We start from the raw sequence: 7,263 nt of genomic DNA, 5'->3' as shown, positions 1-7,263 counted from the left end.
TTTAATAATATAAAATTAAAAAAATGAAGAAGGATGCAAAAATTGTTATCAAATCTTTATTATTCACAATCATTAATTGTCATATATATGTAAATCATATTAGGTAATTTTGTAGCTTTTATTTAAGGAAATAATACACACTTCTTATATTTTAGGTTAATATAATGTTCTCTAGTGTACATTAAACAAATTATGACATAAAAACCTTATTTTTTCTATCGAACACATTCTTGAAAAAGTGAACAATATTGTTTCCACAATTAAATTATTTTGACTTTTATCTTCCATATGGTTTTGAAAGCTTTCAAATCAACCATCGAATTGATACATGTCATTTTAATGTTTTTAGTCGTATACTTAAGGAAAACTTACATTTTTATAATTCAAAGTCGTTTTAAAAAAATTCAAAATATAATATGCACGAAAATTCTAACATATAAGAAAAATATAACATATAAGTTGTCCTCATTTTTGTATTTTAAAGTCATTTTAAAAAAAATATAACATATAAGGTTTCCTATTTTTTGTAATTTAAAGTCATTTTAAAAAATTCAAAATATAACATATAAGAAAAAATCTAATTTTTTTTATTATATGGTTAATGTGATTGTTTAAGTTTTTTTAATAATATAAATTTAAACAAAAATGAAGAAGGATGCAAAAATTGTTATCAAATCTTTATTATTCATAATCATTAATTGCCATATATATGTAAATCATATTAGATAATTCCGTAGCTTTTATTTAAGGAAAGAATACACACTTCCTATATTTTAGGTTAATATAATGTTCCCTAGTGTTGTATAATTATGGAATAATGTGACACCATTAGATTGAACTATACTTTATATTAGATGCTCTAGAATTCTTTGAAATAGAATTTAGAAGGCATTTAGAGTGCTACCTAAGATTTGAGTTTTTTTTAATTAATACAAAATAAAAGTTCTAATTTTTCAAATGCTTCTCAATTAATATATAAGGGATTTATAAAAAGACAAAATAAAATAGGAGTCAGTAACACAAACAGTTTTTTTTATCATTCAAAACATTTGGTTGAATATATCCTCTTATTTTATCCTTTATATATTAAAGTATAAGAGCATTTCTAATGTAAAATTTTTTTTTTCTAAAATAAAGTAAAAACAGAAATAGAATAAAATTGCTTCAAACCAACTCTATATCTCACTTTGTAATGGAGTAATGAACAAACAAAAAATAGATTACTCTATTTATAGAGTAAACTCCATTATGGCGTGAGATATGGAGTTGAGTTGGAACATTTCTTATTTCATACTTCATTTCACTCCATTTTAGAGTAAAAATTGGAGTGGGCTGGAGATGCTTAAGTCACTTGACCAATCAAAATTTCTCTTGTGTAATTTCTTTACTAAGCCTTAAAATCATAAAAATTAAACTGTTTTCAAAAAGTTAAAATTTAACATATTACAAAAAAAAATCAAAATTTTCTCACGTTCGTTTAGTTTTATGTAACCGCAAAAAAAAAACAATTTTCTATTTTTTCTCTAACTGTTATCAGGACACGTTCAAAAACTCAGCAACTCTCTTATATAACATTCAATCAAAATTTTATCAGTATTTTTTCTCTCCTCTTCTTCTCTATTGATTCATCTTCTTTTCTTTTTTTGGAAATAATTTTCTATGATTCTTTCTTCAAAAGTATAAGTTGAAGATTCTATCAAATTATACTTATATTTTGTAACTTGATTTTTCACAAAAGAATGGAAAGTCACAGTTTTGTTTCACAAAGTACTACTGTCACACACATTAAGTTATTCTCCATGTGGAAATCTATATTCTTATGGAGAAATGTAAACACATTTGAATTAGGGAAAATTGGAAAAATGAGACACTTTAAACTTTTATTTGTCACAATAGGACTTTTAATATTTTAGGCAATTCTGGACATATTTTACCCTTTTTTTATAGGGAAAATAGTAAACTGAAAATTTAAAATGTTAAAAAATATGAAAACTATTGGAAACATAAGCATGACAATATATATGTTGAAATTATTATTTTTTAAAAGTGGAATCATATTTTATTTTATCTTATAGAAATCGGATACTAAGTTTTATAAATAGATATATCCAGGGTATATAGCGTAAACTAACATTTCTTATATATTCTAATGAAGCTATAATCCGTTACGTTATAACCAAGAAAGTTGTTTTCAGTGTACCTACAGCTTGATAACGACATATAGCCACAACGAAATGATATACCTTATCTATATTATTTGTCATAACATGTTCTGTCTCTTAGCTTATGTGGCGTTTAAGGAAGAATATGTTTCTCACCTACTCTACTGTATTCTGCGTAAGGTAGGATACATATTCTAGGCAAATCCGAAAAATATGGAAACTTCCGTATTCGGTTAAAGATGTTTCCTAAATCTAAAGTAAATCTACCCTAAATCTCTTATAGAATATTTTCTCCCACGTTTTTTGGCTCCTCCCACGATATTTCCCTGATCTTTTTCTCTTTCGTTCTTTGTGTTTCTCTCTTCTTCATCGACATAATCATTTATTCTCTTTATCAATGCAACATGGTTCTAATTTATGTTAAATCTGGTGAATGTATGTCTAGTTGCAGTGACGAGTAAAGTTTCGTGGTAGACAAAGAAAGTCGTGGTCGAATGGTTAAAATGTTTCTTGGTATGTTGTATCAAAACCTTCAAGCAAATACCTTTCAATAAACTGAATCATGTCAATACATTGATGAAAACGAAATCACACAATATATTGAGATTTTATAGATTAGCTACTAAAGTAAATCACACAGTACATTGAGCTTCAATTCTAAAAGTTTTGATTTCAAGGATTGTTTCTGATTTGATTTCAAGGATTGTTTCTGATTTTACAAACCTAGAACCATACTCTTATTCTACTCTTTGCTTGCTGGTCTTTAAGGCTTGATGTCTAAGCTTTTGAGCTTCAACCACTCTGCAACATGACAGACTCACATAGGAGTGGCAATGCATATTGTTATAGAGGAGAGTTTGACATAATAAAAATCATCAGCCGCTTGTTCTTGCCTCCTCTTGTTTATCTTGCACATGTTGAATAGTGCACTAAAAACCTGCATATTTAAAAGGATTAGTAATCCAAACTCAAGACCAACAACCGAACAACACAAGATGATGACGCAGACAGATTAGTCTGCAAAAAACAGAACATAACTAGATCCCACCTGTTCAAACATTAACACCACTAAAAAATGGTTGGAATCTAGACAAATAAACATCTCAAAGTCCCAGACTTTCGATCTATCAAACAAAAGCTAAGAACCAAAACCAAATGAAATTCTAAGATGGTGGTTGGATGAAAAAACACAGCTATCATGTGAGAAGATACGCTTTGTGTTCTGAAAATTGCAGCTCTAATGGCGGGTACTAAGGGCATTTGCTTCTAGTCAATTTAAGCCACCAACATCATGTAAGTATAACTTACAAAAGAAAGAATTTGAGAGTTAGAACATTTCCCAAAGATCTTTATACTGAGAAACAAAAGGCTTACTTGTTTGGAACTGTAGGCAACGAGGACATGCCAAAGCTCCGCAGCCACAACTATGAATCCAAGAAGACAAGGAACAGTCCACAAACAATTGACTACTTGGGGGTTTTCATCTGAGACCACCACTTCTGATGCTTCGGTGGCAGCAGCAATAACTAAACCGGCTAAACCATACCCGGATCCAACTCAATGACTCTTTTACCTCTGCATCATCCCAATAAAAATGTCATAAGAAGAAGTTATGGGAACACCATCTTAAAACTGAAGTAAGAAACCTGAAGCAATCTGGCTGAGACATGCAGAGGTAAGCTAGAACTTCTTCCGAAGGCCACTGACCTAGAAGAGTGACAGTAACTTAAGTCAATGATGTCATATAGCATTTGAGACATCAAAGCAACTGAATGTGTGTTGATATGATGATGATGCCAAATCGTTATTAAAATCTAACATATTAAACAGAACAGAGCAGAGAAATTATTCACATAAAGTTTCTACCTAATCAAACTAAGATTAAAATGCAAAACTCACAATTAATAATGTTTTTGTGAACATAATAACACAAGTGGGGATCAAAAAGATTACAGACAAGTCCAGTATTATCGATGTTGTGTCGATTAGATATCTCAGTCATTGAGATCACTGCGATTATCCACTCTTTGTCTGCTATAAATTCATTGAAAAATCTATAAGAATGGAAAATCTAAAGAAGATTGTTTCATTGGATCGAAACTTTACTAACGTTAGATAGAGTTTGGGAGAAGGAGGAATGGGAATTGTGTAGCAAACTCATGCTTCCCGAGAATCTTCCGAAGAAGAAACAACCACCTGACAAAGAATCAAGTTGAATCCTTGAGTTGCTTTCCTTGAAACCCGCTTGATCTCAGCTTCAGATTGAGAATCTGAGTGAAAAATTTTCAGAGATAATTGATTCGTTAGCTATGAGACCGTGAAATAGATGAGGAGAGAATAAGAATCATTCACCAGATCTATTGATAAGAGCTTGGCGAAGGATTCTCCATCTAAGAGGTGAAGAAGAAGAAGAAGTTGGATCCATAGGAAGGATCGTTATCGCTTCCCCTCCTCCGCCGGCAATGGACCGACGTACCGCCGTCACGAAACACTCCTCCATTCTTCGGTTTGATATGCTTCGAATAGACATGATGCATCACCCGAATCAGCCTGTCTGACACGGGGTCGTCTGATTTTCTACATATCATAAAGCAGAATAACAACATAATCTTCCTATCATCACACAGGAGAAACATGGATTCAGCTACAAAGAGAGGAAAGGATTGACAGGACACAAATGAAGAACTTGGAACCCTAGATCGTCATGGATGGAGTGAAGAGCAACGGCTGAGAAGAAGAGATAAAAAAAATGTTATTAGATTAACAAGATACCCTTTAACCGTGTTTCTTTTTTTTTTCCTTTTGTTTATACCTTTTATTTTATTTTTTTAATTAATATTAAATCAATTACTAAAGTTATAATTTATATTTAAAATTCATATTATTTGGTTAATTATAAGGGTATTATGGTATTAACAGAAAATAAAATCCTAGTTTCCAAAAAAATCTTCAAAAAATCTTACTGAGACAAATCAAACTTGAAAGTGTCTCTTTTTTCCAATTTTTCTTTTGAATTATGACATCTAAAACTGTTCAAATCAATGAAACTCAGTTTTGTATAGATTTTTATATAACAAGGAAATATTATTCAAGCCACAAGAGAAAATTTAAAAGGAAATTAGAAAAATGAGAGTTATGTTAATTTCTATTGTGTCATATATGTGAAGCTCGGTAGGGAGAACATATTCCCATTTAAATACTATTCTTTATGTATATACTATTTTAAAGTTTGTTAACTCTACTAATCTACCTATGAAATTTTTTGCAGATTTATAATTTGGATATGAAAACGTGTGTGCAGATATATTCATTTAAGAGATTTTAATTACAGTTAACATACATATGATATTAAACATGTTCTATGAAATCTATACTTTTATACAATATGCTAAGTTTATGTGCCAGTGTGAAATCTATATTTTTATACAATGTGCAAGTTTAAAGCTTCGAATGTTTTAATCCGCTACGCACTGCACTGCAATTAACAGTAACAAAAATCTTTACATATACCATATATCTATATATTTTTATAACTGTTAGAATCACACCGCAGTTGTACCGCTTATCCCGCACCGCTCAATCCGATGTTACCATTCAGAGCCTAAATGACTTTGATTTGAAAATAAAATATGTGATTAAAATAGTAATTTATTTTGATATGTTGATAATCATTATAGTTTTATGATCAAAATTTTTGGAATACAGTAAAAATAATTGATATGTGCGAAGCACATGAGGTAATACTAGTTTTCTTGCTAAAATGTAAGCTCTTATTTTGTTGTGAATGTTTATCGCATTCCAGTTCAACTAGTGGAGCTTCTATTAATACTAGAGCTTTGCCCGGGCTACCCCGGCTTGTTTTCCATATATTTTAGTTAAATTTAAATTACTTTGTAATTTATATATATATATATCTATACTTAGACTGATTACGCTATATACTATAAGAACTCACACTATAATTGGTAAACCTTATTAATATTAGTAATGTCCGAACCCTTTAATCACATAACATGCATATGTATATATGTGTTAGATTTACTAATTTATATGAGCCACCAAATTTCTAATCACAAACCAGAAATAATCTATGGTAATGTTCTTTACATCCGTGCATATGCTTTTTGTTCCTGTTGTCAACGTTTTCGTTATCTTTGCTTAGAAAAAAAAGGAGGAAGGAAAGAAGTTTAGATGATAATTAATGACACGTTTTCGCCTTTTGCTTATAAAATATAGCTTTTGGCAACCGAATACAATATAGGGGCATTATTCTAAAAAAAAAGAGATCTTCCTTTGCAATTTTGTCTGCCACTCTATTCCCTTCTCTAGCTTGAAAGACTACCATGTGATCTCCTATCTTTAAGTGCACGAGTTGAATATCTTGGATATGGGGGTTGAGAGCAGGCCTTGGTTCATCTTCCTGCAAATCATACCAAAAATGGATTGAACTCGTGAGAACGTAGACACTTGTTCATATTTGCTCAACTGGTTTTAGAAAATCAGTCATAAGCAAAGTAGCTATTGCTGTAAAAAAGTAAACACAAATATACTTACCGCATCATAAATTGCTTTCTTTTTGAGAAAATTACACTCAGAGACACAATTTCACTTTGCAATTATACTCTAAAGCACATAGTGCTTGAAGAGCACTTTCTGAAGATGCTTTTACGACCATACCCTTTAACCAAGTTGATCTCTTTTTACGTAAGAAAACAATTTGTTTCATTTATTATTTTTTCTCTTTCTTATTCATCTAAAGCATATCTATCTCGTTGCGAACTAATTGTTTATCTTTTTCCAGAACTTTAATTTTTTCATTTCCCAATTCATATTCCATTGTAAAATCTTTGTTCATATTAATCCAAAGTGTTAGTGGTTACTTGTGTCGTCGTAAATTTCTCCTTTTTTTTGTTTCCAGATTATCTAATCAAGTTTAACATATGCTGAAGAATCAAGCACGCAAAAAAAAAAGAACCGGTTCAATCAAGTTTTGTGAGAACATGGAGGATGCCATCGCTGCTGCTTCTGCCACCGTAGAAGCCACCGCAGCAAGTAGTTCCTAAGATTTCTGAGTTGTTAGTCACTTCAATCTCTTTGATGA

General features: G+C 30.6%; 1 pseudogene; it reads right to left on the bottom strand.

Moving 5' to 3' along the window:
* Nucleotides 1–2,693: 2,693 nt before the first annotated feature.
* LOC106357604 lies at nt 2,694–4,924 on the bottom strand (annotated as a pseudogene).
* Nucleotides 4,925–7,263: the final 2,339 nt, after the last annotated feature.

The sequence above is a fragment of the Brassica napus genome, chromosome C2 (genome assembly GCF_020379485.1).
Source record: "Brassica napus cultivar Da-Ae chromosome C2, Da-Ae, whole genome shotgun sequence".
In the NCBI taxonomy this organism is placed as follows: domain Eukaryota; kingdom Viridiplantae; phylum Streptophyta; class Magnoliopsida; order Brassicales; family Brassicaceae; genus Brassica; species Brassica napus.
This window is presented reverse-complemented; position numbering and strand designations above follow the sequence as displayed.